Here is a 23,674-nt window from a genome sequence, read left to right as displayed (position 1 = left end):
TACTTCTTAATTTTATTGGTAAAAAAATTATTACATTTGAAACTCAATCTAACGAAACCCAATTTTACGAAGCTCGCGAAAAAAGCAAGAAATCTCCATTTCCCATAAAGTACCCATATGGTTCAATGTTGTCACCAACCCGAATTAACTAAACTACAAGGATGGCTAGTGGGATAGTTCGCAAAGCATCCTAAAAGGTTAACAACGCACACAGACAGGAACAGAGCGAAGAGCAACAAAACACAGCGCTGATCCTGTTATTCTTCACTGTGTCCCCGTCTGTGTGCGCTGTCAGCCCATTAATAACTAAACTACCTTGGCCAAACACGATTTAACGAAGATTTTTCTTGAATAAATGATTTTAAAAAGGGGTGATTTCTTTCTTTTTTTGACACAGACGGGCTTTTCAACGAGCATGCAACGCAAAGCTATCGCGTTAAATTATCTAGGTGCCCTAGTCACAGCCCTAGCTTTAGTTTCACGACGCTGCACGGGGCGGGGCGCCCAGGCACGGAGCAGCGGACTCAACACAGCCTCGGCAGGGGCGGCGGTGGTTACTTCCGTTATTTCATGGTTTGTGTGATTGACTGCTAGATTAGAGGTAAATACAATGCCGCGGTGTATTTTGCCTGTGACTACGTTATAATTTTAGATTTCGATGGAGAGAAAAATTCCTTTCTCAATTTTACAAACTTTCCGATTTGACGAAATAATTCGAACGTGCTCATCTCCGAACTCCGAACTCCGTTAAATCTAGTTTCAACTGTAAATTATGGGGTTTTACGCGCCAAATGCACGATCTTATTATGAGGCACGCTGTAGTGAGGGGCTCCCGAAGAACATGGATCACCTGTGGTTATTCAACGTGCACCTAACTCTAAGTACACGGGTGTTCTCTTATTTCGTCCCGATCGAAATGCTGCCGCCATGGCCGGTATTTGATCCCGTGATCTTCCGCTTAACAGCCTACCTCTTTACTGCAATTTACTCGGTCGACAATAATACGAGCTCCGCTTCGTGTAGTTGTGCAATACATTACTATCGCTATCACTGCTTCTCCTTTCGTGCTAGGCTGTAACTTTAAATATAGCATAGGTAAAAACAACAAGAATACGCTTGCTTGGTGACTTTTTCTTTAGGTGTTTTTCCTTCACTAATTGTTGTTCAGTAGGCTAGTGCATAGTAAATCGTTTCTTTAAGAGTACCGCCTGAGCATCGGCCGACCGGCCAGTCGGCGTTTTCTTAAACTAAAACGCAGAACCTGTCATAAAAGAAAAGCACAATTTGAATGCCATTCATTAGGCGCTAGAACTCCTTCTTTGAAGATTTGCTGTTTAAATTAATAGATGAAAAGTGGGTTTTTACGCATATTCTGAAAAATCTTCCAAGCTCAAAGTAAAAAAAACGAACTATACGCTGAGTTGCTCAACAGGACGGTGAGCAAACTAAGTCGGTTGTATAATTGTAAAACATGCTCGTCTGTTAAATCTAGGCACGAATTAACGGAAATTGCCCGTATAAGGAACCAGCAATCTATGACAGACTTGGGTCCCATAGTCCGAAGACAGTAACAGGAGCAATTATCAAGGTTACCTTTAAATTTACATGAGTAAAACAGGGGCACGATCTAAAGGAAAATACAAAACGCTTGCAAAAGCTGTAAGATAGAAATGGATGTGTGAAAATTACATTGATAAAAAAATATCGCGCAAACAAATAGAGTTCGACTATATGTGTTAAGGAGAAATGTTTTAAGAGCTTTTTTTTAAAATAAAAATAGCAATATTGGGGACCTTCTATTTGTTGGTAGATGTTGACAAGATATAGGACTATATGGCAGTTTTAAAGAATAATTGTAATATATGCCTGGCAAAATTAAATTTCTCGGATGCAAAACGAGTGTTATTACTTGGGGGCAATATGGTCTCAGTAAAAACTTCATAGGGAGTTCACAATTAATCATCATGAAAAATCAATTAGTAACGCAGCATTGACACTATACGCTTATAGATAAAATGCAGCACTCATGGGAAAGTGACTAGGTTGAGAACAGGATGAACGGTATGCAGTAATGCTGCAGCCTGATTCTGAACGGGCTGCACAGGCGAAATGTAACAATTATATGTGATTCTGCAGGCGACTATTTTCCGCATTTCAGATGACTTCGAATGAAGGACAAGTGGACATAAGAAGCAGATTAGTTCAAAAAAGCAAGCTGGCGACTTCATTACAAAAATAATCACGAATTTTCATTTTCCCTAATGTGAAAGCACGCAAACTATAATAGAGGTTGCATTTAGATGCACTACGAGAAATGGTACATTGTCACAAGCCGAACTAAAATGAGCGCTAACTTCGAAAACACTAAGCGTAAATAAATGTCGCTTCCTTAGCTTACAATCAATTAATTGTTGTCGTGCATCATGATTTGCGTTTTAAGCATTTGTGCGCACGTGGTTGATCTGTCTTGTCCTCAAAAGTACCATAGTTGGCGAAAGTCCTTCACACAGTGACATCTGGTGATGCATAGCAGCATGAACACAGCTTTTTCTAGGTTGGGTTAGAGGATTGTCACGCCCTGCCACTAATACACCGTCAAATAAACGATGTTCTTGAGGCTTCATTCTGAGAGACATTGTTTTAACTCATACTTCAGGGATGTTAAAATGACACGTAAATGGCGTGTTTCAGCAGAGAGATGTCGCCATCAAACCATCAACTAACCTCCAAAAAGTTATCCCAGTTACAAGGATTCCAACTAGGATTCAAAATCATGCTAAGGTGCTGTATTGCAACGTGCTGTACCAGTGCACTACTGCACTAGTAACCAGGCGAAAGTGAGCAGCGTTGGAGGTATTGAAAATGACAGTAAATGGCTGCGTCTCCTGCCGTACTAAAGCCGTAAAGGTACAGCTACTCAACGAACGTTGTGACTTCTTCGGAAACAATGTTTGTCCTGCTGCTTCAGGAATTAGGTTCTCCATGTGCTCATTGGGCGAGCGAAATGAGAGAGAAAATGGCGTCGGAGGAGGTTGTCTTGTGAAGGAGGGTTGACTGATGTTTTTAACGATGTCGGTCGTTGTTCGTAGAGCCCGCTGCCATCACAATATATGTATTTAACAACAAAGAAATTGCTGTAATTCTTCTGAATTATCACTTAAATAAATGTTCTTGGTACGAGCTGAGAAGTGCTACCGATTGCGCAATGATTCTTCCTTAATGTTACTTTCTCATGTATAATAATAATTCATCTCGCTCTTGCAGTTACTGCTATGACACCATTGCGAACGTAACGCAAGACGGCGGAAAAAACTTTGTCACGTACAGCACCAAAGAGGGTAAGCAGGAAACGACATTCAGTCATGACTATTGATATTTCATTCTGCATTAGACTTGCCCCCTTCTTGTTTCAAAGAATATTGACGCCAAACTTTAATGTCACAGTGAGCCTATGTAGCGAGTTGCCAATATATGAGTAAAGTAGTGCGCAATGTGATTAACGCTTTGCTTGTACGGCGTGTCAATGTCATATTAATAGGTTGCTGTAGAAAAAATACAAGACGTAGTCACAAGTCGTCGTTTTATGATATCCTCTAACGTTGTTCTGAATATGTCATCTATTCTGTCGTGAAGTAGATATGGCAGTAGCAGTGCGCGCGTACAAGTGGCTGCTACGATTCTGGTGAAAAGAACAGGGAACAGTGGGTGTTGAATTTTAGGTTTCACAATACGCCAACTGATTTAGCCGAGCATGGACTTATGTTCGAAGGTTAAAAATGCGACACCAAACCATATTCTATATATTTTCTCCATTGTTATGGGCATCACAACTGCAGTTTATCTAAATTATCATTAATTTCACCTGCAGTGACATGAAATTCTCAATTTCCTGTTACACTCCTTGATTTCGGATATATACATAGGGCACTCTTAGGATATCTATGCCGAATTCTTTGCAGTATTCTAGGTAAGGTAAGAAATGAAGTGCATTTTTATCTGTCTTACAAAGATGAGCTAGTAGTTATAAAACTTACTGAAAGAAAACTGCAGGAATACCACTACAGAGTTAAGAATGGTGTTAATCCGCGAAGTTGATATAGCCGACTGATATATCTAAACCTACACACATACACACGCATATATATATATATATATATATATATATATATCTGTACAATAAAGCAGGTTGCCATCCACCTTGTAGTAGCACCAAGCTACTGCGACACACTTAAGAGAAAAAAAAGTAGATGTTTGGGGCTGTTGGAAGCGTAAGGTTGATTTATGGCTATACGTTTTTTACAATTTATGGCTATACATTTTAAATTCCCAGAAATTGTTATGATTGAAGAAAATAGAAGCACGAAGAGTTGAAAATCGGTAACACTGCATCAATGATAGATATGGCTGCTTCTCGGTTGCATCCGTCAGAACATCTAGAGTGAAAAAAAAGATTTTTTTTTATTTTGTACCTTGGATAAATTTTTCACAATGTTTACAAAGTTTTTGCAGAAGTCCTACTCCCGTATAAGTAGTGCATATGAGAAACATGTATAATGCATCGAGTTTGCCCCTTTATATTTACTCTTATATGTAAGTTACCAAATTGCGATATCGTTTGTGTTTCCTGAGCTACAGGATTGTTACCTTTTTGCTTTCGCTTCTTTAAATATTACGAAATTCAACACTTATAAAAAAACAACCTTGACGGCTTCAGTAAAAAAAAAACTCAGCTTCATATTAATAAAAACTCAGAGCGCTAAAAATAAGAAGGACGTAGAAAAAGAAACACACCACACGCGCTACCAACAATCACAACATTTTTATTTATTCTCCTAAATGCAACAAACCTGATTAAATTTGGAGCACTGCTCTCTGACCAAAACTATTTTTCTTTTCATAATCATTTACATAGGATCCTCCGAGCCGAAGGTTCCGCGTAAGGGTTTCTCCCAAAAATTGGCTTCCTAGTGTCAGGAAGCCTTGTCCTAATCTGGCGAACAAAAGTAGCATCAATGCCTCTTCGGGAGGGTTTTTCTACCACGTGGTCTTACAATGAGGCCAGCAGACTGTAGAGTGATGATGAAATATTCGATAACTAACATCGCATATAGTTTTATCAAAGCACCTCAGTTCTTGTGAAACCCCTGCATTGAATAGCGGCTGCCCGCACAGGTTAGGTTGCCGACTCTTTTTTTTAATGGCACAATCCTTTCAGAGAGCAGCAGCGGAGGCAAAGGGCAGATAGGAGCAGAGCAGTAGCGCAGCGAAAGTGCGACTGCTTGCTCTTCCATTGAAAGGTTTCTTGCACTCCTAGTGCAGGTGCGAGGCCCAAAATGTATCACCAGTTCAGATCGGTCACCTTCCGCCGGTGACCATCACATGAACTACGCTTGACAGCCGTCATCGCAGCTATACACTGAACGAAAACGATGGAAATAGAATAAAAATAAAATGACCTAAGATCACCAAATAAAATAAGTATGCCGGCGAACGCACTTCGTGTGTTATCGTGCGTAGTTGGAACGAACTGCTTAATGGCGTGAATATCTAATGTCTTTGCACTACGTATTTTACAGCGAATCTCTATGTTATACGATCCCGGAACTTCTTCGTCTCCGCCCCCAAAATCTCGACCAATCACAGCGGGTGCCTGGCCCGCTGGGACCCATGCACCGGCATCACATGGCGCTCGCGTTCGCACATCGGCGGCAGGGGTGGCCCTGGCCGTGCGGGGGCCAGAAAAAAAAAGTCAGAAAGCTTGCCTTCGTGCATAGCCTTCGGGATAAGTGTTTCTCGCTAAACATTAAGGCTCCATTAGCTTTAGTTGCCCGAAAGCGGCAAATGTAGCATGCAAAGCAGGAAGTGATGCAACTACACTTTCATACATAAAAAATAACCCGCCTAGGAATTATTTAAATTTCTTTTCTGATGGTGCTCTTTAAAAACCATACATAGTTAGGACTCCGGAAGAGCAGCGCGAACACGATGAATGGGCTGGGAGCAGCAACGCCAATATGCACAACGGCGTCGTGCTCAGGCTGGGAAGGACCTAGTTCAAGGCTACGTCAGATTGGTCTACCTGATCAGGTGATACCACAGCTTCGCAGGCAAACCAGCTTGACAGCGTGGATTGGAACCCTTTTTTATGCAACAATGATTTTTCGGTTCTTTACCTGGTACACTTACACGTGGTTGATACGATGCCGATGATATGATACGATACGTGGTTACACGATGATACGATGCGTTTGGCAGGCATTCCCAGATCATGAACAGCACGTTGCCATTATCCCTCAAGAGAAAAGTATATAATAGCTGTGTCTTACCAGTACTCACCTACGGGGCAGAAACCTGGAGGCTTACTAAAAGGGTTCTACTCAAATTGAGGACGACACAACGAGCTATGGAAAGAAGAATGATAGGTGTAACGTTAAGGGATAAGAAAAGAGCAGATTGGGTGAGGGAACAAACGCGAGTTAATGACATCTTAGTTGAAATCAAGAAAAAGAAATGGGCATGGGCAGGACATGTAATGAGGAGGGAAGATAACCGATGGTCATTAAGGGTTACGGACTGGATCCCAAGGGAAGGGAAGCGTAGCAGGGGGCGGCAGAAAGTTAGGTGGGCGGATGAGATTAAGAAGTTTGCGGGGACGGCATGGCCACAATTAGTACATGACCGGGGTTGTTGGAGAAGCATGGGAGAGGCCTTTGCCCTGCAGTGGGCGTAACCAGGCTGACGATGATGATGATGATGATGATACGATGCCATCTGGTTTTCTCCCCTTTGCTCTTTCTGCCTTGACTCCAATAGTCACTTGCTAGGGCTCAACAGGTAGTGCTCCCATCATCTTTGACTCTCAGAGCTTCTGGAACGTGGGTGCAATATGCGTTTCTGGCTGGATATAATTGCAGTTCATTACTGAACGACATGCTTTCCTTTCCTATTACCATAAAGCGGGTTTTGCAGAAATGTATTCGCCCCCATATACATGGTGCCCCAGCTAACTTTAGCGAGAGTTTAAAAGCATGCGAATGCCATGTAGCTGGACAGAACCAAAGTAATGTTGTTTGCCGTCGCTTGGAGATACTCTATTAATTTTTTCTGTCGGCCTAATTAGTTATTAGTATTAAATAATTAATGAACTTGTCAAACGTTATAATTAAATGAAATGTGTCAAGGATAAAATTGTTGATCGACATGAAAGGGTCCCGATACAGCTTTCTGTTGCTCAATACGTGCTAAATAAATGGTTTATCCGAGCGTGACAGAATCCCGCAAATGCACGCAAAGTGCCTTCAGCGGCCAGTAGCGCGGCGGCAATTCTGCATGCATTAGTGGGCTTCTTTCACTCGCGTAACAAAATTTATGCAGCGCATATTGAGCTACACAAAGCTGTATCGGGAGTTTTTCACGTCACTCTACAATTTTCTCATTGACACTTTTCATGTACTCGAAGTCTTTGAGTAGTTGATAATTATTTAGGTATAATTAACTAATTAGGTGGAATGACAAATATATTTTGAGTATCTCTCAGCGACGCAAACAACATCACCTTGGTTTTGTCCAGCGACGTGGCAATTACATATTTTTAAACTCTGGCTAAAGTAACCTGGGACACCCTCTATATCGCCTTGCGTCTTTATACCAGATGCTGGCGTGCTTCGATGACAGCGCCCCCGTAGTTCCCTATATATAAAGCTTACAGCCATGACTGGCTCCATTCAATCGCAAGAACCCGAACGAAGATAACGAGCCGCCTCAATCCTGGTCTTCTGTTGTCGAGGTTTCCGCCTTTGGAATGGTTCTTTTTGGTACATGCGTCTCACAGCATTGATGGATACGTTTATCTTATTGTCAATATCAGCAAGAAGAGCTTGACAGGTATATTTTATTTCTTCCAATGTTATAAAGCCTGAACAGTGCTGTGCAATTGTAGCGAAGTTACTTCTTCAGCACTGCTTCTCAAAAAATTCTTTCTCGTGTAAACTGCTTTTTGTAGAATATGTAAGGCGGCACATGGCACTGGAAGCACATTGTACAATTATTGACACTTTAGTACAGCATCTGTCACTGCATTCATCAGAGTTGCTAGCAGCAACCGAATACCTTTATGGACATGTTTGCCTGGTGCCCTCGGAAACAGAATTTTGCTCTGATTTTAGGGTAGATGGATAGGCGGATGTCTAACGCATGTGGTAAATCCCAAGCTGCGGACGTCTTCAAGAAGGCGTAACGCACTTTCTGTGCCCTGCTCTAGCACAAAGCCCTGCTGTAACAATAGCAGAGCGCGTTCGCTGAGCCCAAGAACGCTCTAGTTTACTTAAGGTTGAATAAATGACCGCACTTTTGCATATACCGCCGAACAGTCGACGGACTGAAGTTTCAATGGCATTCTTAGCGTGTCGGCACAGCGTGTCGGCACAGGACTCTACCAAAATAATATCTTCGGTGTTAAGTAAGTGCTCCGCATATATTGGCCAAATGGTCATTTTGTCTCTCGTGCCTTGTTGTACGTAAAGCGACAAGCCCGGCACTAAATTTCAATTTAAGAAGTATGAAAGCCGTGATGTCGTATGTCTGCTGGTAATGTTACGGTGCGGAATAATAACAACCTTTTCAGTAAATTACTGCTCGAGACGTTGCAAAGTTTGTACCCAGGTTTAGGGAATTGCGCAAAAGGTTGGTCTACCCTCTTTGAAGAACATTGTTGAGTGCAGAGTTTATAATAAGTCAGAATAAAAATCATGTAACTACTGATGCACAAAATTTAAATAGTTCGTTATTCGCAGCCTTATAGTAAGTCACTTGCTTTAACACTTGTAAACGATTTACAACAAGTTAGCCGTGTGTTTTCCAGCTGTGGTGGGAGAAGAATGCATCACACCTTGTATATGCTTGCAGGAAGTGGAGAGCATGATATGCGTTCTATATAGTCCAAGTTTCAAGTGCGTCTCGTGTATTTTTGGCTTTCGTAGAATGGGTAATACAACTGCTTTACTGTACATTTGTTCTACAGGACAGAACAGAAAGCAAGAGCTCATTTACATCAACAAAAATGAAACATGCTGGATCTTTCAAGCTGTCAAGACTGCGGCTAGTAATAGTGGATCCACAGGTACTCATCGATCTTTACAAATAGTCAGCGTCATGGTTTTCATTTCTACTATCCACAACATACAATGCAACTATATCATTGTTATACGCGGCGCTACCCAAAGGCATCATACTGAATGTTGTAATAGTCACTCCTCAGAACTATGGTGCTCTATTATACTGCTGTGGCCCTATTACACCAGCACACAATGATTAATTACTGTGTGGATACACCTCAGCGACCTCAAACAGCCTTCGCTTCTATTATAATCTCATCGCATTAGGATAAAGGTGTTCCTGTTCTTTTTTTTCGGGAGTTCTACGACTGACGATATCGTTACAAACTTAATTGCGCGTCCCGCTGGACACACGTATGCATACGAAAAACTTATTATATTTTCCACAGAAATTCTACAAACAATGCGTCAACTTGTATGCAGAAAGCGTACAGACAGTCTGCGAACTTTAAACCCGCCTTGCTCTTAATCGTAACACATATTTCTTCAGATAATCTTCGTAACTGCCGTGGCCACATGATGCAGAAAGTGTGTAGAAAATTAGCAAGCTACACTGATACCAAATAAGACACCATGGAAGTAAACCGCCTTTCGTCTAGCGAATTCCATTTATGGGAGTTCAGTTCATTTCCTTTCATGGGAGTAAACAAATAGTTGTGCGCTCACTCCTAGCCCTCCACAATATAATGAAATGTGCAGAAAAGACTTCACGGTGATATAGCCAGTGTAACCTGTCAAAGAACGCAAGTATGCACATGTCACTCTTGAGAGGTCTAAGTAAGCATTACTTATAATCAATTAAAAAGCGCCAAACGTGAACCTCCCAAAGTTGTCCAACAACCCGCATACAAGCAACACACAACAGAGACCATAGCTTTCATTATATACAGCCTTGATTGTGCGTAGTTCGAAAAGTTCTAGTGAGTAACCTGACAAGTTCTGAGCAACATGTCCACTCGGGCATACCAGATCTGCCTCTCTTAAATTATTATAAACTGAAAATCCGCACCAACTCGTTTTTGCAGGATATCAAGGTAACAGTGTTAATGGCATAATCTTCCTAAATTGGCATGTCATGTAGTAGGGAAAGTACACAAAGTGTGCATAAAATCTGTGTACTCAAACCTTAAAAGGTCTGCTGAATATAGCCTACAAGGCCAGTAAAAAGCGTGCAAAATTTCTTGATGTTCAGATCTGAAAATTCCGCAGAATATGTACTGTATAAGATTAATACAACACTTATACAAAATGTACGCCCACTCAGCCTTAAGAAAACCTCCTGGATCAGTTATTCCGGAAGCCTACCGGGTGCACGCAGAAAACCTAGAGACTCAAGATACAGGGAGGACAAGTCTAAATGAATTTCAAATAAATGACCGAAAGCCTACAGAAACTCTGCAACCAGCTCAAACCCGCTTTTTTAAGGGTATACAGAAGTCGATAGTATAGCGCTCCTTTTTTGATATTTGAGTTCACGATAAACAGCCCCGCGCAATCAAATTTTGACAGTCCCTGTGTTACAATGCGTCTCATGCTCCACTTCTTGGTTGCAGAAAATAAACTCGATCAATTATAAGGTACCGAGGGAAAAAAGGAAACGCGAAAGAGCATACTCTTTGAGAGCAATACTGCACTCTCTACGTGTTAGTTTCGAAAGGCTAGACCCTTGTGTAGCTAAGCCTCAAAGGTTGGGTAAGCTGCTAATCGAGAAACGAATGTATATATATATATATTTATTTATTTATTATTTATGGTACCCTCAAGGCCCGAAGGCATTACAGAGGGGAGTGGGAAAACGGGAGGTATAACAATAAAGTACGGAAAATAAACAATACAGTGTGTTAGTAATTACTAATTATACAATACTATGTAATATCTTGCCCAAAATTTGTAAGTACGACACACAATGTAAAAAAAAGTAGCATGTTGATAATTCCTGTTATTACAATGTTAATCAGTGTCGACCTTAGTCGCTTGTAAGTACGGCAAGTAAATGAAATAACATGTTAATAATTCCTAATTATACAATGTTAGCTAAAGCCTTACGAAACAGTTTGTTGTCGACAATAGATATATATATATATATATATATATAGATAGATATATAATAGATATATAATATATAATAATATAATATAATATAATATATATATAATAGATATATAGATAGATATATAATATATATATATATATATATATATATATATATATATATATATATATATATATATATATATATATATATATATATATATATATATATATATATATATATATATATAGAAACCGCGCCAATGCTCTATGGCCAGACACACAGTGTTCGCGTTTTTTAGATTCCTCTTGTACATTAAGCCGTGCATAAACATTATCCGATCGCGTTTCTTAATAATTCTAAAGCTAAATTTCAACATCATCTGATGTTTTATTTAGTAGTTCCGCAGTTTAGTTTTTGTTTCTTTACTTTCGTTTTATGATGAAATAAATGTGCTCACTATTGTGACTGCTTGAATAAGATTCAAGCAGTCAGATTCAGATTCAGATTCAAGATTCAGCTCAAGCACCAAATTATGGATGGCGATAAAAGCTCCAGGCTGGACACCAAAGCAATATTGGGGCTAGACCTGACCAAGGCTTCGGATAATGTCATGCATGAGGCCATACTCAGCCAACTGGCACAACTCCAAGTTGGACGTCGAACATATACCTACGTCAAGAATTTCCTTACAGGTCGCACGGCCACCATCACCATGGGAGGGTTACATTCGCCAATTATTCACTTCGGCAGCATACACACGCCGCATGGATAGGTTCTGTGCCCTTTTCGATTTAACGTGGCCTTACTCGGGCTACCACCAGCATTAGCAAGCATCCGCAACCTGAAGCGTAGCCTCTACGCAGACGATATCACACTGTAGGTCACCGGGGGCAGGGACGGGGACATCCAAGATACGCTACAACAAGCCATCAACGAGGTTGTTGCCTGCGTAGAACCGCGCGGCCAGGATTGCTCCCCACAGAAACAGGAGTTCCTTCTATACAAACCTAATTGGGGAAGTCGACGTCCGGACCGGGGCCCCCCTCCTCCGATTTGGAACTCAACGTGCATCAGCAACGCATACCTGTACCTAGCATCCGTATCGTTGGCTTACGTATCCAGCAAAACGGCAGAAACACGAAGATAATCAAGCAATTAGATACTCATGTACACCAAACCACTCGCCTCATTGCACGCATCGCAAATGGACATCACGGCTGAAACAAAGCAACCTTATACGCCTGGTAACCACCTATGCTACGCCCTGAGCAGGATCACCTATGTCGCCCCGTACCTTCGCCTCAATGCAACTGACATGCTCAAACTCAATACCATAACCAAGAGGGCCCATACACAAGCCCTACATCTTCCCATCTCCACCTATAACGAGAAACTGGACGCCCTCGGCATTCCCAACACCATAGACGAGCTTATTGAAGCTCAGCATATTATCGAATACGAACTAGTCGCCAATTCCACTACGGGCAGGCACATTCTAGGCACCCTAGGCATAACCTACACGACACAATTCGGACCAAACGTACCCGTCCCTTCAAACATTTGTTCTCAGCTAGTTATCCAGCCCATATCTCACAATATACACCCTGGACACAACCCTCAGCGACGTGCAGAAAGAGCTAAACGACTACAAAAGCGCTATGACCAAGCCGCTGACGTAGCCTACGTGGACACAGCGGAATACCGCAACCAAAACGCCATGACGGTCGTCGCAGTCGCGGGCTCACAGTACCCGCTCGCCGTGACCTTATCAATACTCAGCACTCAACCAGAACAAGAAGAACAAACGGCCATCGCTGTGGCCTACGCCGCTACCAATGCACAAGGCATCATCAGCGATTCAAAAACAGCCATTCGCAACTACACAAGAGGACAGATAGCGCCTCAAGTGCAGAAGATGCTCTCTGGCACGGCTCCCTCAAAGCAACGCCGCGTGCAGATCATCTGGGAAACTCGGGTCTGGCTGGAAACGAAGCCACCCACGATGCCGCCCAAGCTCTCGCACACCGGGCGCATCATCCGTCTCCTGAGTCTCCCGATCCTGACCAGCCCTCTGTTCTGCATCGTGGTCACGCGTGGGACCGAATGGTCACGTTCAAAGAAATCCTCCTCCGCTACTGCAGATAGCGGTTACGCCACCCCCCCCCCCCTCAGCACACAAAACACTAAATTAATCTCAATCCATCACTTGGCGACTGCTTCACACGCGAACTTTCCCAAACCCCGTGCTATACAACCATATTTACTCCATTGCATACTCCCCGCTTTGCAAAACGTGCGAGGTCCGCGCTGACCTCGATCAGATTATCTGGCAACGACCGAAAGCCTCACCCACCAACTCCTGCCGCACTAACACTACACGCATCATAACTACGGTCGAGCAGTGGGAGAGTGCTACTCAGCTTGGACCCAGATAAGCAGCTCTGGGCCGGCCGAATGGCCGAAGACGCCGCCAGACAGGAAGCACTGGCCGCCGTCTGACGAAGGGGGGACTGGGTGTTAGTCTCGCAACCCTCGCCACCCCTGGGCCTCATCAAAGACATAGAAAGTTTTCCCTTTATCACTGGGGAAGCCGAGAAGCGGCTATGTTCTACGTAATAGCTCAGCTGATACGTTGAGGAAGCCCCCCTCCCATTTCATGATTATGATAAATCTTAAGCCAGTGAATTTTTAGCAGTGGAACAATTAATATCATGAAAATGGCCCTTGTCATAGGAAAGCTGCTAATCAGACATGTAGTCATGCTGTCCCCTTGATTATTTGCAATTCGAACTCGTTGCTAAAAGACACAGCGAAATTTTGCAGGAGTGAAACTGTTGAATTAGCCATTTGCACACATGCGATATGTCGTGCAAGTGACATCTGCCGTTTATATTTTGTAGTAATCACAAGATGCTAAACATGACTATTATCTCTAGTAAATTTGTAAAGCGTGTCATCCAACTTATCAAAGCAATATATATATATATATATATATATATATATATATATATATATATCATCATCAGCCTGGTTACGCCCACTACAGGGCAAAGGCCTCTCCCATACTTCTCCGACAACCCCGGTCATGTACTCATTGTGGCCATGCCATGCCTGCAAACTTAATCTCATCCGCCCACCTAACTTTCTGCCGCCCCCTGCTACGCTTCCCTTCCCTTGGGATCCAGTCCGTAACCCTTAATGACCATCGGTTATCTTCCCTCCTCATTACATGTCCTGCCCATGCCCATTTCGTTTTCTTGAGTTCAACTAAGATGTAATTCACTCGCGTTTGTTCCCTCACCCAATCTGCTCTTTTCTTATCCCTTAACGTTACACCTATCATTCTTCTTTCCATAGCTCGGTGCGTCGTCCTCAATTTGAGTAGAACCCTTTTCGTAAGCCTCCAGGCTTCTGCCCCGTAGGTGAGTATATATATATATATATATATATATAGATAGATAGACAGAGAGAGTAAATGCTCGTGAAACGCACGATCACATACTTTTCAGTAATTTCTTACTTCCTTTAGTGGGACAGTAAGCGGTACCTATAATTATTGGCATTTTTGAGTTGAGCAATTGTAATCGGATAACGCTTTTCTGTAACGCGTGCAAGCCTCTTCTGACCCTTCCGAAGATCCTTTTCTCTGAACGAGTATATATTCCGCTTCTATCTCTTGTTTGATGCCTAGCATCACGTCATCAAAAAATATAATTTGTTCGCTGCGGTAGCAACTATATTATTCTTATTAGGGCGATAATAATTATACGTACACTCCGGGTGAATTTCTGGCATGTGGGTCGCCTTGACGCTGTATATCAGGTCCAAGCGTGATAACATCGTCGCTGCGTGCCGTATGCTTTCTATGTAAGTGAATCCGTGCGAAAGTCGGCTCAATCGCGTGCACACAAGGGAGGAAAGCGTGGAGGAAGTGCGCCGTCTTCTGTCGCGTGCAAGACACCGAGGGGGAGTGAGGGAGGGGGCATTCTACTCCGGTGGCTGCTGCGTACGGCACTGCCCTAATTCAAAAGCGATCTGCACTTGGGAGAAAGTTTGCCGAGTGCTGATAGCTTCGTGTGCGCTCTGTTCTCTCCACTAAGTTCACGTTGAAGCGAGAGGCAGCACGATGGTGAATTCGCTCGTTGCTCCTTCGATGCATACTCACTCCAGCGTTTTGACAGCGAGTTTCCGCAGCCATAGAGTGACATGGGTTCATGTTTGCTTGTGCGCGCATGATAGCATGATTGTAAATTTAGTTACTAAGTGAATGTTTACAAGCCTACTCGGCGGATGAAGCTATATCCTTACTTCGTACAGATCTCTACTGATTTGCTATCGCAAATGATGCTTCGACTGTGTGGCAAAACTGCAGCTTTTAAGACGCTTACTACTTGTGGCGGCAACGAGAGAGAAGAAACTGTGCCAAAGGTCACTGAGGTCATTCCCCGCGTCGCAATCCTTCCTTCGTTAGAGTTAATTTGTTTGATCTCCTCATACTATCGCAATCGGAGGGCGCCTCGATCATCTTTATGGACAGTGATCTGTAGGAATCTTGCTTCAACTTCCGTAGTCATTACAACGCAATGTCCGCGGAAGTTCAGTAATACTACCAGTATGTTGGGGTTCCAGTTTGCTCCTGCTTATAACATATTGTTCACAACATGCGGGATCGGCAGATGACGAGGCGTGAAACACGATGCGCAATCTGCGTGCTATGCTGTATCACTTCTTGGTGTACCATGGAATACATTAAGTGCGCGTGCTTTCCATCGTTAGACATTGTTCCCGTCACACCAGACGTCAAGTACTCTTGCATAGCATAACACCACTTTATAATAACGTACTGTCTTTTTGATGCTTTCTAAACACTTTCATAAGTCTCTTAACAGCAATATTCCTGTCTACTAGATAGCTTAAAAATACTTCTAATGACGTTTCACTTAGTACGTACCGCCTTCTTCTGTAATTGTCTTTGAAAATGATGCTGTTATCATGCCTTGGGCTGGTTCCAGATACAAATTTCGTTGTTCCCCAGTGTTTCTGACCGAATAGTTGATTCTTTCACTTCTTTTTTGCCATGTAGTACAACAATTTACATCCGCCCTTTGAATTTAGGTAAGCATAGACCGTGAACGATCCACCTTAGAATGCAGCCTTTTCGGATATCATTTTTCATTTAATGCATATAATTCATTTGCAAGTACCCCAGCAATCATGTTAGTAGTACCGTGTCTGTAATGCAAAAAGCGTGACACCTTTCCCAAAGGGATAAATAGGGCTTCCTAGAAGATAGATGGAGTTGGGGTGGGCAAACTTGTCTAGTGTCCTATGTATATACATACCCTATGTATTTCTCTGTCTTGTGTCGCCTTCATTTCTCAGCTGCGTTTGCCATAAAGATAAACCAATTCCCCCAATTTACGTTGTAATATTTGATATACCATTTACAGCATTAGTAAGTATTTCATGTAATAATAGGCAGCAGATGTATTAGAGCGACAAAGAAGCACCGATTTACGGCGATTTTTGCCTAGCGCAGCATCTCATGTTTCATTTTGTATCAAGAGGCTGTCCCCGTAAAACGCCGTAAAACTATACGTAACTGATACTCTGTTGATGCCTGCAATTTTCGTAATGAAATTACTCTTGGGTGCCTAACAACAACAAATCGCCACTGTTGTGGCAGGGGGCACACTATAACTGCCTTTTCTGGTGCCTCAGTGAGCAGGAAAATGTGCTGTATTTCTCTAGACATTGTCCTTTACTAGTACCACTGGTAGCTCCCATGGGCGTGGAAACTCTCTCCATTTCACTTCGAAAACATTTTGTCGAGGTCGTGGTGTTTGGGAGAGCGAAATATTTTATTGAAAGCTACAAATGAACACAACTCAAGTCATGACTATCAATGGATAGGGCCTCCTAACGATGAAGGACTGTGAACGGCGTGAAGCACTACGGCTAAAGTCAAGTTCAGCACGAGCATTCATGAGCACAGCAGCAATTTTGTCGGCAAAATCATGTCTATAACGCAAAAAGCGCTTTACTTTCCCGCATGAACACATAGGGCGCTCTAGAATATACATGGGGTTGGGGTGGGCCTAATTGAGTTTGAGAGTGGGCCAACACAAATTTGAAGGTATTATAGGTGGGAGTCAACCTAAAATTTGGTGTTGGGCCAACTTGAAATTTAGGGGTGGCCGAACTGAAATTAGGGTTGGGCCAACCTGAAAATTCGGCGTTGCCCAACTGAAATGTGGCGGTTGTCCAAGCTAAATTTGGGGGTGGTATGCGGGTGGGTGTTGCGTCTGCGTGGCCGCCATAAACGCCACGCCGGGCACGTTGGGCACGTGGGGACGGCGGCCTGAAGAACGCGAGATAGAGCATTTATTGTCATTGAGCGCTCTAAATAAATTCCCAGTCGATGTCAGCGCCCCCTGAGTGTGAACCAGTTGAGGTTTAAAACCGAAACTGCCGATATGACATCATACCCCCTGTGGTTGAAGTTATTCTGAGAAGCCGTGTCATTATACAATAGCAAAAGAAAGGCGTATTACGCAAAGGCAGGGAAGCATCATTATACATTTGGGAATGGCAGACATTACTCTGGCTCTCGACGCTCTCCTTCCTGGCGTACAAGAAGCAGGAAAATAAAGCACTTGTTTTTTGCGATGAAAATATAAATTACAACAAGATTTAAACCCATGACAAACGATGGACAATAACTCAAGGGACTGCACAGCAGCCAAATACCTCGACATCTGTTCAAGTATGTTGCATCAAAACACAAGTAATGACATGAAATACGGACAGATTGAACATGGAACAAAATCATTTAGGTGGTGCGGTTTGTGGCGCCACCTTTTAGACCACCGAAGCAATTGCGGTTCATTAACAATGACTTCCTCCTCAGGCACAGCTGGGAGTGAAGACGGAGGAATAACTGCATGTGAGCACGAAGGCTCGGAGACATGAGCATTAGATATTTGAGAAAAAGCATCGGGACTGCGCAGATCAGTAATTCGTTGTAAAGGTGCCTGCATTGAACTACTAGGTTCTCTTACCCACCTATCAGGCGAAAGAACATGTTTGCGCACCACGGCCGGATGAAAAACTCGTGCCTGAATAGAATCCTGAGATACTATGAAGCGCTCAGGAGTGGCTGCTGCTAGCGGAGCAATTTAACTGGGCACGTCCATCAGCCTAAGTAATGGTGCCTGACTCTCTTGCATTACGGCTGAACATAAAACACCCTTTCGAGCTACTTTACGAGCTGTATAAAAACGCAGTCGTGAATGAGAACTGCACTGAAATGCGGACTTCACTGAAGGCATATCTGAAGTAATTGTTGCACCTGAGTATTTTAGCAAGGAAATTGCAAGAGGGGTTTATACCTTAGCATGCGTACGACTACAGAAAAACCTGGTGGGAATGTGCTCAACATGCAAATTGACCCGTGATGTACAATTAACCAGGGCTTTCCGTGGAGCTTGCCGTCGCGACGCTTTAGCTGAGGTAGACTGTACCAACAGTCTACACTAGTTCACTCTCGTTGGTGGTGAAGTACCGGCGTTGGCCTGCGGTGCATTGTGAAAGTTCGCTGTACCGTTGTGCACTGACTACCTATATCTCCATAATATTGTTGCAGGAAGAAAGCAAGCCCAGGAGTGTAAAATATTCTATATTTACAACTGGTGTATAAGGCGGTCAGGCATCAGCCAGTCTTTGTCTTCGTCTAGTTAATGCCACTTTCTTCTTTCCATTAACCGTAACTTCTCCCTCCCGGCCGGGTTAGCTCCATCCCGGTGCCAGTTATAGAGCCTAACTATAGCTTGAATGTATCCTCGCATTAAAAAAACTATAGCTTGAGCCTGGCGACGTGAACAATATCGATGGTGACGTTGGAAGGCTGACCGACTGGGGTCATCTCGTATGTCACGTCGGACAGTTGTAAGATCTGGTGCGGACCAGAATAACGGGAAAGTAGTTTTTCCGACAAGCCAATGCGACGTGAAGGCGTCCACAGAAGGACAAGGGAACCAGGTGAAAAATGGTAGTCTCGGTGCCGAAGGTCGTAGCGTCGCTCTTGAGAAGCTTGAGAGACTGTGAGGCGATGACGGGCGACCTCTCGGGCCTGGGCGGCTAAGTGAATAGCATCGCGAGCGCAAACAATGCTGGGTGATTGTACTGCGGAAGGTAGCAACGCGTCGAAGGCAAAGATCGGGTCGCGGCCACACAAAAGGTAAACTGGTGAAAATCGGGCAGTGTCATGACGGGAAGAGTTGTATTCGAAAGTGATGTATAGTAAAGCGATGTCCCAGCCGCGGTGATTGTCGGAAACGTACATGCCAGCATTTCAGTTAGTGTGCGGTTGAGTCGCTCGATGGGGCCGTTCGTTTGAGGGTGGTACGTGGTAGCAAGCTGGTGTTCTGTAGAACAGGAGCGGAGCAGATCATTGATGACCTTCGATAGAAAGTAGCGGCCGCGATCTGTAACTGGCGAGGGGCGCCGTGGTGCAGGATGACGTTGTATAGTAAGAAGTCGGCGTCATCTGTAGCTCAGCTTGTTGGCATCGCTAGGGCGATGGCATATCTCGAGAAATAATCTGTTGCCACAGTAATCCATTTGTTTCCTTTAAGGGAAATGGGGAAGGGTCCAAGGAAGTCGAGGCCAAGAATTAGGTCGTGCCGACTGTGCTAAAGGACGATAAATAAAATAACACTATAATGGCGCCCAATGGTCAAACGTCCTGTGGACATTCTAAGAACAGGTGAAAACCTCCCATCAGCGACTCGCGCAGGGCACGGTACGGTGGGCGTTAGAGCATTTTTGAGCCTTCGGCGAAGAGCAGCGCTCATAAATGAAAGCTGTGCTCCTGTGTCAAAGAGAGATCTAACAGGAACGCCATCAACTTCAATGTCCAGTAGGTTTGCACGTGTAGGCAGGGTCAGCAGAGAATAAGTGGGCCAGGCAGTTGCAGATTCACTTCCGGGAGCTTCACCGCCTAGTTTCCCGAAGTGAAGCGACCTGTTGCAGGCGGGGACAAACAGCGGTGAACGAGAGGCGAACGGGACCTACGTGCTTGCGGAGACGGGGATCGGCTGGATGTTGGTGGAGCACTGTCGGCGTTAATGTTCCTAGTCGGCGTATAGGACGAGAAAGTACGATTGTCTGGCACTTGGCGGTTCCGACAAGGAGACGACCAACGAGGAGGCGACGACCAGTGGTTGCGGCAATGACGGGCGATGTGTCCAGTACCGGAAGAATTAAAACAGTTGGGCCTATCATCCGCTGTGCGCCAGTCAGCTGGGTTGTGACGCAGTCGCGGAAAGCTTTGCATCTGTGAGCGACGGGCCGGTTAAATCTGGCAGGTGCTTGTATGGCGGATCGAACATAGAGGTGGAATACAAAAACCTGATATTTCCTCCCGATAGACCGCTTGTATAAGTCAGATAGCGGGGACGCTTTCCGGACAGTCGGAACGAACTGGAGCCGGGAACATGGCCTCAAGCTCACGGCGAACGATGGGTGTTTTATCTTCCTATCCTGCCGGGTGAACAATCCTCGGCGTGTTTTCGCAAGAAGATGTCAAGCGGTATTGGCAATCTGTCGAAAGTTTGAGCGACGCGGCGGCCCTTCGCTTGTTAGAAGCGCCGGCACTCCTTTATAATTGCATCCACAGTGACACAATCCTTACACATAAGGAGATTGCAGGTATCGTCTGCAATACCTTTTAGTAGGTGACCAATCTTGTCTGCCTCGGTCATGTTATCAGCCTTGCGACAGATGGGTAACACATCCTGTATATACACGGCATAGGATTCTGTGGACGTCTGTGCGCGCACGGAAGTTCTTTTTTTGCTGCCAGTTGACGACCGACATGTCTGCCAGAAAGGTCTCGCATTTTTTTCTTTGCAGACATCCCAGCTCCTGAGGTCAGCTTCATGTGTATCGTACGATTGCTTCGCAGTTCCTCTGAGATAAAATGTCAGGTGTGCTAGCATCGTTGTTGGATCCCACCTGTTGTGGTCGCACACTCGCTCGTACAACGTAAGCCAGTCCTGGACGTCGGCGTTTTCCGTGCCACAACATGTCCCCGGGTCCCGCGGATGAGTGAGGATGACCGTTGGCACGGGCTGGTGAGGCGTTGTCGCTTGTGTCGGTTGATTTGCCATTGTGGCGGCAGGTAGATGATGACAGCTGCGAAGATGCGTGAATGCACGCCACACGTCCACCAATATGTTGCAGGAAGAAAGCTGGCCAACGAGTGTAAAATAATGTATATTTACAACTGGTGTATGGCGTTCTCGGAACGGCCAGTCTTCGTCTTCTTCTATTTCATGTCACCTTCTTTCCCTTCACCACAACAATATTTTCAAATGTACAGAAAAGTCTGCAGGATGATATAGTGAGTGTAGCCTGTCAAAGAAAGCAAGTATGCACATGTCACACTCTGGAGAAATCTAAGTAGGCATCGCATATAACCACTTAAATAACGCCAAACGTGAGACTTCCATAGTCATGCAGCAACCCACATACAAGCAACGCACAACAGGGACCAGAGCTTTCGTTATATATAGCCTTGATTCTACGTAGTTCTAAAAGTTCTAGTGAGTAACTGTCCAGCTCTGAGCAATATGACGTGGCCGCTCGCGCATACCATGTCTGCCTCTCTGAAATTATTCTAAGGCGAAAATCCGCAGAAACACGTTGCAAGATAGCAAGGAAACACTGTTAATGGCTTCCTGAATTGGTATATCGTGTAGTAGGGAAATGATAATGTTAATGAGAGTTAATGATATCTTAGTTGAAATCAAGAAAAAGAAATGGGCATGGGCAGGACACGTAATGAGGAAGGAAGATAACCGATGGTCATTGAGAGTTACGGAATGGATTACAAGGGAAGGGAAGCGTAGCAGAGGGCGGCAGAAAGTTAGGTGGGCGGATAAGATTAAGAAGTTTGCAGGGACAACATGGCCACAATTAGTACATGACCGGGGTAGTTGGAGAAGTATGGGAGAGGCCTTTGCCTTGCAGTGGGCTTAACCAGGCTGATGATGTTGATGATAATGATGATATAAGGGAAACTACACAAAGTGTGCATGAAGTTTATGTACTGCTGCCGTCTTTTTTCTTTTTCGTTGGCAGCAGTGATGCGGCGCGAAGCGGAGGTTAATGACTATCTATTATTGTATTTTCATTTTCTTTAGTCAACCTCCCTGCATTGCACAAAATCAGCGTCCTCTAATAAAAAGTTGCCTTTACAGAATAAATTATTACCTCCCTCTATATTGGAGGGAAAAAAAAGCACCAATATTTTTGTACCAATTTTTCATACTAGTAGAATTATTTCTGATACTTCACAAAAGACACAAATTCACGACTATTCTTTCGGCGAGACCCCCGTAAATTATGCCAAGACATTTCACAAAAAATTTTGCCAAACAAGTTATTACATTTCTCGAACATTTTAGTAAAACAGACTGTTTATTCATGGAAAATATATTAAAGTATTGCGTACATGTCTTTATTAATTTGAGCATGTTACTGTTCCAGAGTCCAACAAATGCCACCTCTTTGTCACGAATGAATACCTAAATGGACCCGTTCCTGAGGATTGCATGAATGTTTTCAAAAAGAATTGCAGCGAGAAAACTATAAGTTCATACATAGGCCTTTGTACAACTTACCCAGAAGATGGAACGTCGTGCACACCGGTGACACCATTAGGCTGCTGATGCTGCTGAGACGTATATGCATTCTCTTTATGCATATATAAAAGCCAATAAATCCTGCTTCTGAGTACCTTCAATGCCACTATTCGCCCTTCCCCGAAACGTACACTCCCCCAAATTTGTTTATTATAAACCGACTATTACATTTCGCTTATGCATCAAAAACGAGTACTTTCAAGTTTCACGCAGTAGTGACGGCGAAGAAAGCAGCAAGACTGTGATTGGCGAAACAATCGTTTTATTGGGCGAACCTGATCCCTCAAAACAGGCTGCACTCAAAGAGGAACGATAGCAGCGAACACAGTCGGCAATGGTGGAAAATCTGATCAGCTTGTCTTGCGCGTCGTCTTTTCTACATCAGTCTTCGAAGGTTCCAAAGTAATTGCTGGTGCCCGCGTGTCGCCCAGAAAGTACTACACAATTCGCGTCGCGAATACATCCACTCAAATTACACAAGGTTCTGTGGCAACAGACTGCGGATAGAACCGTCGATATCATTCGAAAAACTTCCGACACATGCAGGCACGTCCTGCGCTGAGCAATAACACTTGTAACACGGTGAAACGCGATGACCCGGTGAAGATGAAGTACATGTGTCAATACCTCCCTCTTTAAAGAACATCTTCGTGATTCTATAAACACACAACCGAAATCAAAAGCACGCATAATTAACTAAACAACACCAAAATTACAAATAACTAAGTCCTTAAGCTCACCAGCTGGCATAGAAAGGCGTAGGACGCACTAAGCGGATGACTTCAGGTATTGCGCGGCGCAGCGAAATGCCACCTGGC

General features: G+C 43.8%; 2 long non-coding RNA genes across 2 annotated transcripts in view; both read left to right on the top strand.

Annotated features, from left to right (window-relative positions):
* Nucleotides 1–3,343, top strand: part of LOC142571080 (uncharacterized) — a 47,442-nt gene extending 44,099 nt beyond the window's left edge. The window contains exon 3 of the long non-coding RNA XR_012825748.1: nt 3,265–3,343. This is a non-coding gene — a long non-coding RNA (uncharacterized LOC142571080). The remainder of the gene's footprint in view (nt 1–3,264) is intronic.
* A 5,666-nt stretch (nt 3,344–9,009) lies between these two features.
* LOC142571079 (uncharacterized) lies at nt 9,010–22,952 on the top strand. The gene is made up of 2 exons (XR_012825747.1): nt 9,010–9,118; nt 22,702–22,952. It is a non-coding gene; the product is annotated as an uncharacterized LOC142571079 (long non-coding RNA).
* The last annotated feature ends 722 nt before the right edge of the window (nt 22,953–23,674 follow it).

Source organism: Dermacentor variabilis, chromosome 2 (assembly GCF_050947875.1).
Source record: "Dermacentor variabilis isolate Ectoservices chromosome 2, ASM5094787v1, whole genome shotgun sequence".
Classification (NCBI taxonomy): Eukaryota; Metazoa; Arthropoda; class Arachnida; order Ixodida; family Ixodidae; genus Dermacentor; species Dermacentor variabilis.
The sequence above is the reverse complement of the archived record's forward strand: the minus strand, read 5'-3'. Positions and strand labels throughout refer to the sequence as shown.